The following is a 12,618-nucleotide window of genomic DNA, read 5'->3' on the forward strand; positions in this document are numbered from 1 at the left end:
CCCACTAAAGCTACAATATAGTACTCTTAAAGAAATACTATAAGTCATGCTACGATGGTGCTCCACGAATGACTCAAGCCAATAACTTGCATAGAAAAAACATCCAAACGTTGAGCTTACAAAACTCAGTAGTATAATCCTAATTTAGAGCATCATTATGAGTTTCATTAAACACAATTATGCTAAAGACTTGGTACTATGAAGTAGGTACATGAATGATCATAATCAAGTTCTATTTACTTAAGATTCAATTGTTCTATTGCTGAATTAGGAGTCCCATGCTTCCTTTAGTCCTTTGTTAAGGGCCTCACCATAGGTACGCCTCTTTTGTGTCTCTAACCACAATGATTGTAACTGCTGTGCATTTTCTAAATACGACGTATGATACACTGATGTGCATTATCTGAATGTGACATAGATATTATTGTGCATTATTTGAATGTGACACTAATACTATTGTGCATTATCTAAATGTGACACTAACATTATTGTGCATTATCTAAATGTGAAACTAACACTGCTATGCAATATCTGAATGTGACACTAACACCACTATGCATTATCTGAATATGACACTGACATTATTGTGCATTATCTAAATGTGACATGCTGCTAGTATATGGTCTCACATAGCTATAGATACTAGTTAATTGAGAGAACCCGATAATCACATAACCTCAGTAAAATTCCCAATAAGCTGTTGAATGATCTCTTGTTCTCACATAGCAATCAAGTAGATCATAGAGAAGAACTCTGTCTCACATAGTCATCAAGACAAAATCTAAGGATACCTCTTGTACTAAACTGATACAACTATACATGTTTGACTGAGGGATCAAGGTTACAAAACACTGACAATACCCCATGAGGGAAACTAAGTTAGCCTCGCCACGCACTAGCCTAGCTCAACATACTATAGTAAGGTTATTCCCTCACTAGCTACTGTCTCGTTCATCTTCTTATTTAGAACATTATGCAAGAGTTTGTTAATTTGTTATATCTGTTAGTCTGTTGAGTTTCTCTATTCTGGTCATTTAATATTAAAGGACATTTTAGTCACTTCAATCTCTAAGGAATTTTCTATGTGTTTCATTTATTACTGAAGAGCGTTTTAGTCATTTCTATCTGTTAGCTCAATACATGTCTTGAGTTCATTACTAGGGTAGAGAACTCTAATTGTTTTTATCTCACCTTACCTCAGTTCCCCTTGAATTAGAGGGACGACTTGTACATTCTTAATTCACTAATGCTCTCATATAACATAATTTCTCTATTATGTGATATGACTAGCTTATTATACCGTTTACCGATACATCCTCTGCAATGATCCTTCATTTTTAGTTACTTGATATGTGCTTGACTGAAGATACTTGAAAGTATTATGCATAATATAGTTACTTTGATCATAAACCACTTATAAGCGTGTTTCTAAGCATCTTTAGCCACTTAGGTCCCTCTCGAACTAATTCTCACCGTTACGGGTCATCCTTAACTCTTAGAGGACTTAATAAAGTCGAATCTAACCATCCAAAATGAGTAGTATTGATACCCTACATGCATTATTGGTACCCCTTGGTCAAGTATTGATACCCTATGAGTATTGATACCAAAAATAACTTTTGTTTACCAAGAAACCTCCTAGTATTGGTACTATTATTTCTAGTACTAGTACTGCTATTTACTAGTACCAATATTACCATTTACTAGTACCACTATTATCATTTTCAAATACTGGTACTACCATTTTCTAGTGTTGGTATTTAGTATCAATATTGTTCTTCCAATATCAGTACTCAAACTCAGAATTGACTCTCTAAGGCTCGAGAAACACCCAAAAATCATTCTAAAGGTCTTATTTTGGTTCCAAATCATGGTCTAAAGCTTAGGGAAGCTACTTAGGGTCATAGAGTATAATAAAAATACATGTTTTACATTAAATTCGTCATTTATGACATTAATCAAGCATAAATCCTAAAATGCTCAAATACTCAAATCTCAACAAATCTTCATGATTATGAAAGTCTTAACTCCATAAAAGATTAGAAATACACTACATTGATGTTAAAAACCCAAAACGAAGCTCTTTGCTTAGCCACACTCCCTTTCTTTAAGACTTGGATACAAAACCCCCCACTTTCTCTAGCGAACAAGGAGACAACTGATTTCCTTATCACAAAGAGGGTTGAAGAAGGGATTTAGAACGAATTTGAAGCTTAAAATAAGTATAAAAGATGCTCAAGAACTTACCTTTGAGATAGGCATATGGAGAGGAAAAAGGAAAAGGGAAATGAGAGTGAAGAAATTGAGAGAAAAAAGATGAAGGAAATAAGGTTTCTCATCTTTTCCAAATGGGTGAAATTGCACATTTGGTCCCTTATCATCTTTCTATTATGCAAAAACCCATTTTTTGGCTAATTGAGCCTAATTTTCATCCAAATAAGCCCTCACTTGGCCTAACAACTCTAATTATGGACTCTACGTAGTCCAAATACCTCTCGGGCAAACCCAAAACTATTAACCCAAAATTTGAGGTGTTACATAAGTAAAAGCTCCCTCCACTTTCATCCTTATGAACAAATATGGAATATTGGTGAATAAGAGTAAGTGCTTGAATAGGATCACATTAGAGAGTCTCACCTTCTCATTTGTATTATCCATTATATATATATATTACCCCTTTATTTTGTTCTTAGTTCTCTTTTCCCTTGCTGCCTCTTTAGGTGGCTAAGAGTAGCCCTCATGGTGTTTACACTTCCACAGAAGTATCCAAATTTGGTGGTTTGAGTGGCTACATTGGTGTTAAAGATTATGCATCCATCAAAGCCTTGAGGGCTTGGTGCTAGCCTTTGTTGAGTTTGCATGCTCGTAAGGTGTGGTTTAAGGCTTACTTAGGTGAAGAACTGACCAAGTAGTGGCAAAGAGCGTCTAAGGTCGCATGTTCTTTAGTTGAAGTCTCCAAGGACGTGACAATAAGTATAAACCCATAGATTTGACTTCAAGTTTGAAACCAATGCACAAGAGTTGACAAGGGTTGTTTGTAAGTCAAAAGAATTCCCTTTTTATTTATATGCTTCTTTAGATAAAGGTGATATGTACTATAAGATCAAGACATTAAATATGGAGTACCAATGTTCTATTATTTTCAAGAATAAAAGGGCAAACTATTAATTGATAAGAAGACATTCTCTTAACAAGATTAGGATTATCCCCGACTTAAAGCTAATAGAAATATAAAAAGATCGCTAGAAATGAGTTAAAGGTGGATATGAACAAAAATACTTGTCGAAAAGCGAGAAATTGGTGTTTTGAGCTAATCATGGGTAAGATTGATTACAAGTTCAGTAAATTATTTGACTATGTAACTGATGCATACACAACAAATGTTTACTACGAGTTATATAGTTCTGTTGTGCCTACTATTCCAAGTGAAAAATTTGAAAAGACACAAAAATGGACGGCATTGATCCACCTTTGAGAAGAAAACTCCCTGGAAGACCAAAGCATAAAAGAATAAGAAAAGAAGCTGAACCAAAGAATGGGAAAATTGTCAAAAATAGGATCAAATATGAGATGCAGATCATGTGGAATAATTGGACACAATATTAGAATATGTCCTATAAAAAATCAAACTAATGTAAGTGTAATGAATCTAATGATTAACTCTATATCATTTAGATTTTATATTCAATTGTTCTTATCACAAATGATGTAATATGTGGGTGTGGGTCAAAATATTAAGGCAGAGTCAACTGTAAACAAAAAATGTGGAGGTGAATGAAACTGTCAATCAGTCTAAACAACGTAGAGAAAAATTTATTAGTTTGCACATGATTTTAGAAATTATTTTTTAACAAATAACATTGATAAACCTTATAATTCACACATTTTACTTACAGCGCATACCACATGTTACACTAACAACTAGAAGGAAAATGACAGGCAAATACTAATATGTTGTATGTTTAAACTAACTCCATGGAAGATTTGCTCACAACCCACAATTTGGAGGCCGTAATGACAAAAACATTAAGATTTTACTATGTTATTATGTGATATTAAATATATTTTTATAATCATTGTTGAACTTGTTTAAAACTAAAATGTTGTATTAGTATTTTTTGTTTAGAGCTACAAGCAAAAACTCTTTTGTCAAACATTGCATTATAAGTGCAACAAAAGATGGATGTTTATAACATTTGCAACAAATCAATTGATTGTTCTTATTAGTTATTAATGAATTTGTTCGAACAATATAAACTCTTATATCTTAAATAAGTTATTGCATTTGATACAAAGTGTTTCAACTTTTCATACCAACATTTTATTACATTCAATAAAAAAACATTTTACATCATATGATATTTGATTAAAACATAAGCTGCCCACATAATTAACAACTCAGTATTAAAATATTTAAAACCCAAATTTAATTAAAAAAAATATATTGTCTAGGACATAAAATATATTATTTTATAGAATAATGCAATGTTCCTAGATATTTTTACTTTAATTTTGTATTAGATCTTATTTTGTCTTTAGGAATTTGAGCCTTTGAACTTCATCTATTTTGATAATTATCTTCAATTCGTTATTTTCGATTCCAATTTCTCTATTCGCAATTAACACCGTTTGAAGTCGAGCTCTCAATTCTTCAACTACATTTGCATTCCCTTCTTCCCTTTCAAGTTATTGAAAGAAATCACAAGCACTCTACAAATAATTAAAACCAAAAGTACATTAAAAATCATGTTAACCTTAAAAAAACAATACAATCCTAACTTGTAATTTTTAACATTTGTTTAGAATGTAATAAACTCTGATAATGAATTTTTATGCCGTTTCTATCTTCAAATCGATTAAAATGTACAACTTACCTCTTTATTTTTGAACACCTATAAAATTTCCTTCCTTTGCTCGAAGGTCTATTCGAAGTGCACATAGAGGCTTTTAATCCACAGTTACAACGTATGATTCTTGAACCACTTTGAGATTTTATACTTTATGTCCTTTAGGGTATGAAGATACTAATTTTTTTTTACTCATTTTATTATAATTATTATTATTATAATTATTATTATTAAAAAATAATTACAAACAGGCCCAGATTAGACCGGCCCAATTACAAAGGACCCAACTGGCCCAAATCAGAAACCCTAAAACCCAATTAGGGTTTTCTATCCAGCTGTCGCCGCTTTGCTTCTCCACCGTTGGATCTAGCATTGATCCAACGGTCCAGATGGCGCCAGACGAAACCCTAGGGTTATGATACCCTAGGGACTACACCAGCTGCCGCCGCTCCACGTCGCTCCAACCGCTGCCACGCCCCAACTGAAGGCTCCAGAAGCTCCAACGCCAGCCGTCCACGTTATGGCTATGGGTTGAGTCACCACTGGGAGTCCGGTGACTCACCGAAGGGTATTCTTTTACCCGGTCCGATGGCCACACCGGTGATGGCTATAAAGCCATCACCCCATCTGCGAAAAAAGGAGGACAACAGAGCCAGAGAGACAAAAACCGAAAGCAAAGATACCAAAAAAGAGACCAACTCACAATAACCAACAACCAAAAACAAAAGAAAAGGGAGGAGAAAAGCTTACCGAGGAAGCTACGACCACCGGACCTCTTCAAACGTCACCAAACCTTCGAAAACCGAAGGTATTTTTCTTAGATTTGCTCCGATCGGGAGCCGTTTAGAAGAAAAAACCATCGGAACCGTCATTAGGACGGTCCGATCTATATTTTAGTATAAAAAAAAAATTTCCGGCCACTGGAGGCGGTGGCCAGCGGTGGAAGAACGTCGGCGGACGGCTGCCGGCCGGCTAGCTTCTCTCTGTTTTAGAGAGAAGCGAGAGAAAATTCTCTCTCTCAGAGAAGAGAGAGAGGAAAAAAACGAGAAATGAAGCTGGCCCTTCGGGCCAGCCGGGTTTGGCTTTAAATAGCCCTTCCCGAACGACGTCGTTTCGGGGAGGGCTATTTGTGTAATTTTTTAATTGTTAAATCTCGCCCGCCATCCCTCAAATTTGTAAACTTTACATTTTAGTCACTAAATCAATTTATAATCCTTTTAATTCGGTTCTTTAACTTTAATTTTATTTATTTTAGTCCTTTATATTAAAATAATATATTTAGGGTAAATAACAGATTTAATCCCTTAATTTTAATAATTAATATTTTAATCCCGAGTTTATATTTTTAATTTTTTTAATCTGATATTCGAATTTTAGATAAGTTTTATTTTAGTCACTAAATTAATAAATAAGAAAATAGCATGTTTAATCCCTATAATTTTGATTAATTATGAATTAGATATTTAATTTTAATTTTACTATAATTTAGTCACCAATTTTAAATATTTTCATATAGTTTTAATTATATTTTTATTGTTTTAATTTTACTTGTTTATATATTTAAATATTTTTATTATTATTATTATGTAGTCATAAATATATATATAATAAATAATAATTTATTTTTTTCAATAAATTATTTTAATATTTATTTTTCAATATCGAAGAAAAGGGCAGTCTTAATACAACTGGATGTCCTATTCTGGTATTTTAAAACTAAATATTATAAAAATTATTATTTAATTTTATTCAAATTAATTTTTATTAATATCAAAGAAAAGAGTTGTCTTAAGACACCTAGAAGTCCTTTTCCGATATTTTTAAATATTTTTTATATAATTTTGAAATAATAGGATTATAAATTAAATATATTTTAAATTTTTAAATTTTTAATAATAGAGACAATTTATAATTAAAAAGTACCAATTTTGGGCGTTGTAGGGGTGCTAATCCTTCCCTAAACGTAATCGACCACGAATCCCTTTTTATTATTAAAAAGAACAAATTTTTTGGTTATAAACGCAGATCAGTTCATTTTTAATTGATGTTTTCTTAAAACTCTTTTAAAAAATAATTTTTAGGTATTCGACCTACCTGACCCAAAAGGTCGATGGCGACTCCCAAATTATTTTCAAAACCATTCATTCACATAAATTTTCCCGTCAAATAAATTTTTCGTACCCGGACGAAAACCGGTTACGACAGCTTGGCGACTCCGCTGGGGACTGGTCAAACTTTTAAAATCAATTATAAATTGTCTCTATTAATTATAAATTAAAATTTATATATTTAATTTATAATTTTTTTCTTTTCAATTTTTTTATATATTTATTATTTTTATAGTATGTATATATTTTCCTATTAATATTTTTTTATTTGCAAGTATTTTATTTCATTATTTATTTTTCTGTCAGAGGTTTGAACATTTCTCCTCACACACAACACTTGCATTGCATAACATAAAGCTCTATAATTGAGTTTGTCCCTTTTAAGTGGGAGTGAAAGCGACGTCTTCGTGAGAATTTATTCTCCGTGTCAGACCTAGCAAGTAACTTTCGGGGTTCATATGCTCTATGTCTTCGTGAGAATTTATTCTCCGTGTCAGGCATAGAGAAATGTATCCCCTCGAATTGAACTCAATCCACTTTAGTCTGTGATGGACTAGGATTGGGGGTTATCAACCCAAGGGGGCAATAACAAGGACAATTCGAGTACCTTTATTCTTAGATCTGAAACCTTGCATATAATAAACCCTAAAAACTCTTCCGATCTGAAGTCATGCCGAAATTTTGTCCAAAATAGGTGTACACACAGGAAAAATGAATTCTAATTTTCCTGTTAATTTATTTATTTTTTTACTGATTAAATTACATGTAAATTTAAATTATTTAAATTATGAAAAAGCATGTTTAAATAAAGATATTTAGGTAGATATTATTGTTAAATTCTTTATTATGTAAACTAATTCATTTCTTTTTGTGTGTTCTTTATTTCTTTTGTTTGCATAGAATCATACAGGATAAAAGGCATTGATCCTCGTGTTAATTGTCTCATTGGAAAGCTTTCATCCATGGATAAAAAGTGTTCAAATCAAATAATTCTAAACTCAGAAGTAAGACAGTGGGCTAAGGACTTACAAAGACAAGGAGGAGACAGTCTGCAAGATGATTATGTATCGGACTTGGCCAGTTATGCTCCAGTTTCGCTAAAAAGAAATGATATGCAAGATTTGCGAAGCATTTGGGAAAGTTGGGATTCAAACAAAAAATTACAGTTTTATCAGACTTACGGAGACATCCCATATTTGCTCTATGTCGAAGTTGATGATGAATTACTCAGAGCCCTAATTCAATTCTGGAATCCAGGGTACAATTGCTTCACTCTCAATAAGGAGGACTTGGTCCCTACTATTGAAGAGTACACAACTTTGCTACATATAGAAGGGGCTTTGGAGAATCGAATCTATTCAAAGTCAATTAAAACTCAACCCTTTCGAGTTAAATTAGCAAAGATTGCCGGGGTACGAGAAGAATGGGTGGCATCCCGTACAAAACAAAAAGGCGAAAGCGAAGGCATTGCTTGGACCAACATTAAAGAACTTATTCAGAGTCATCCAGACACTAAAGTACGATTCGATCTATTTGCTCTGGGTATGTATGGTATGGTCATCTTCCCAAAAGTATTGGGATATGTTGAAGCTGCAGTGGTAGATTTGTTTGAACAGCTACCGAAAAAGATTAATCCTACTTCTGCAATTCTAGCAGAGACCTTCAGATCGTTAAATGCTTGTAGAAAGCTAGGAGGTGGACGATTCTCAGGGTGTACCCAGTTGTTATATGTTTGGGTCCGTAGCCATTTCTGGAAGACAGAAAAGGTTTCATACCGACGCTTTAATACGGATTACTCACCATTAAAAGAATTTCTGGAGAAAGAATGGCCGAAAGAAATTAAGAAAGATATGTGGATTAAAGCTTTTCAAAATCTGCAAAGTAATGACGTTGTTTGGCGAGCCCCGTGGCAAATCCAAAGGGAATTCTTTTACAAATGTGGTGATTACAATTGGATAATGCTGCTCGGATTGTGGGTAGGAATTGGATATGCACCACTTCTGGTCATGAGACAGTATGAAGGTCGTCAATTTGTACCTGTCACCGCTGGATTACATTCATCTGAGTTCGCATTCCACAGCAAAAATTATAAAAGAAATATCATGGAAGCCGTTACAGCTTGGAAAACAACTTTTTGTATCCGAGCTAAAGCAGCAAAAGAAATGCTAACTCCTGATTATGAGGAATGGAGATATGTCAGGAAAAATGAAAATATTCCTCTACCAGATCAAAATAAGGATATCTCTATGGAAGATCGCATTAAGGTGGTTCCATCAGAGATTGAAATCCTGAGAGCTGAGTTTGAAGCAGAAAGAGAAAGCTGGTCAAGAGAATTAGAGCAAATGAGACGAGATAAAGCTATGTTGGGTGTTGATATTGACTTTCATTCATCACAATGTGCAATGTTGAGAGAAAACAAAGAAAAAGTTGATGGTGAATTTAGAACATTAAAGAAAAATTACCAAGAGTTATATAAATCCCGGAAAGCATCAGGACCGAGCCAATCAACGGTACAGATGACCAGAGAATTGAACATCGAGAAAAGTCGAGTTGAAGATCTGAAAGGAAAGAATAGCCGTCTACTCAAAAGCCTTGAGAAAGGAAAGCAAAAAATGGAAGATTTTGAGGTCGACAGAAGAGAGCGAATTATAAAACACAAGGCTGAACACCGCAAGATCATGAATGAAATGCAAAGAGAAATGGATCGAGCCAAAGATTTAGAAGAGATGAAGAATGACATCTTTGATAAATTTGAAGGTGAGAAAAATATCATGTTCAAGGGATTTGAATCTGAAATGAACCAGCTGATTGCTGAACTTGAAGTCAGGGGCCAAAAGATTGAAGAGTTCAATATTGAAAAAGAAAAATGGGAGTTGGAAAGAAAGAATTTCAACACCAAAATTGAGGTAGAGCAAGAAGTGGCTAGCAATTGGATGCAAAGATGCAGAAACAAGAATGTTCAAATCCAGAAGATTAATCAAAGAACGCAAGAAGCACGAACAAAACTTGAAGAAGATCTGGATCAGTCTAGAAACAAAAACTCAGAGTTTAATGCTTACATTTTGTAACTTGAAGAGTCATTATTTCAAGAAAAGGTTCGTCTAGGACCTAATGATCTCAAAGAAAGTAATGAGGAAAGTGCTTCACTGCGAAGACGCATTAGAGATCTTGAAAAAATTCTGCACAATTTTCAAGTCAGAATCACTAAATTAGAGCAAACTCTGGAAGGAACTAATGAACAATGGCAAAAGTCAACTGATTTCTATGTTGAAAGAAGTGAAGAAAGAAGTAATATGGTGTTCGAGGCCATGGTACAAATGAGCGAAGTTGCTAGATATGTTGGGGAACTAGCTGTTGAAGCTAAAATAATTGAGCATCACGTTGATCCAGTTTCTAAGTTCGGAAAGAGGGTGTCATGGTTAATGAAAGAAATTATAGGGCTTAATAGGAAAGCTACGCCTTATCTGTAGTTATGAACTATTATAAAGAAACTTTTGTATGCCGATGAAAGTTGTTCTATGATAGTTAACTTTTTGGGATCAATACCTTTTTGCATACATGCATTTTGCATACATTCATTATTCATTTAATGATTTTCTTTATGGATATTTTTTTATTTTATTAAGATAAAATTCATTAATTAAAATTTGGAAAAAATAATATCAAAAGATTTTTCAATAGCAGTTATTCTGGCCAAAAGAGAAATACAACATCACTACGGTACTAGACAAGCTACTAAGAGAATTATGGAGGATAAAATACAACGTATTGAGGAACAACATAATAAAGAACAAGCAGAAATGAGAATGAAGCTGGAGAAAATTGAAGCCAGTATTACAAATTCACAAGACAGCATGATGCAGAAAATAGAGGACATGTTTAAAAGGCAGGCTATCATTGGAAAAATGCATGAAAATCCTGTATCTTTCGACCAAGAACCTATGTATCCTCTAGGTTTTCCACCAGAACCAATTTATCACTCTGGTACTACACCTATACAAATTAATGCTCGCACTTCAGCATTTCAAGAAGCCAAATCACATGAAAATCGACAAGTGGATCCTGCATCTTCAAGCAAAAATCCGCTTATATCAGATGTGAAAATAGGGGATTTTAATACTGAGCATTTAATCCCAGATTTGAATGAGCTGAATGAGAAAGAAAAAGTAAATGAAGAATTGACCAGACAGATCAAGAGCTTAGAAGAACGAATGAAATCCGTGGAAATAACTGAATCATTCTATGGGTTTGACGCTAGTGAGTTGAGTTTGGTTCCAGACCTAATCCTCCCCATCAAGTTCAAAACTCCCGAATTTGATAGATATGATGGTACTACATGCCCTTCATCCCACATTACTATGTTTTGTCGCAGAATGGCAGGATATGTGAAAGACGAGAAATTGTTAATTCACTGCTTTCAAGATAGTTTGACAGGACCAGCTTTAAAATGGTATACTCAATTGACTAAAGCCAACATTAGATCCTGGAAAGATCTTGCTAAAGCATTCCTAGAGCAGTACCGCCACATAACAGACATGGTCCCTGATAGATGGACTCTCCAAAATTTGGAGAAAAAGAATAACGAAACGTTCAGACAGTATGCCCAGAGATGGCGTGACACAGCAGCCCAAGTTCAACCACCTTTTTCAGAAAAAGAGGCCACAGTAATATTTGTCCATACATTGAAAGCTCCTTATTTAAATCATCTAATGGGGAATGCAACCAGAAATTTTGCAGATTTGGTCATTTTTGGAGAACTCATTGAAAATGTCTTGAAAAGTGGCAAAATTGAATCAAATGAGGGGTCTAGTTCCAAAAGACCTATGTACCGGAAAAAAGAGAATGAAGTCAACAATGCAAACTCTTACAACAAGGATTCCTCGAAAAGTGTTACAATAACCCAGCCAAGGGTTAAGAAAGAGGAAACAAACACTAATCGAGCAGAGTCCAGAGGATCTCGAAAGGAAAATGAAAGGTTGTCTTTTACACCTTTACCAGTACCATATGCTGAGATTTATGATTCGCTATTAAAAGCAGATGTCATACGGCCCTATCCTTTGGTTCCTATGCAACCACCATTCCCTCCTTCGTATGATGTAAAGGCACACTGTGTTTACCATGAAGGAATTACGGGTCATTCTATTGAAAACTGTTTGGCATTCAAAAGGGTGGTTCAAAATTTGATCAACACTGGAAAGTTGAAATTCAATTCACCATCTACATCAAATCATCCATTGCCAAATCATGGAGATAAAAATGTGAATGCAATTCAAGAAGAGAACAGAAAGAAAGCAAAAACTAACATTTCTGAAATTAAATCTCCTTTTGTTTGGATATTTCAACAACTCTCTTTAGCCGGTATAATTCCACAACAATTCAGGCCAAAACATAATGAAGGCAAGAATTATTGTGAATATCATCAAGAGAAGGGGCATGAAATTCAACTATGTCTTGAGTTCAGGGATTTGGTGCAAAAATTAATGAATAGCAGAGAGATAGAATTCTTTGAAGAAGAACCATGGAAAAAAGAAGATGATGTTTGCTCATCAGAGGATTCTAAACCTAGTCAAAGAACAAATGATCCTGTGATCATTAATGTGAAATCATCTACGGTAATTCCTGTACCAATAAAGCCGAAAGTAGTTATCACCACTCCTCTACCA

The sequence above is a fragment of the Hibiscus syriacus genome, unplaced genomic scaffold (assembly GCF_006381635.1).
Source record: "Hibiscus syriacus cultivar Baekdansim isolate YM2019G1 unplaced genomic scaffold, ASM638163v2 tig00110610_pilon, whole genome shotgun sequence".
Taxonomy (NCBI): domain Eukaryota; kingdom Viridiplantae; phylum Streptophyta; class Magnoliopsida; order Malvales; family Malvaceae; genus Hibiscus; species Hibiscus syriacus.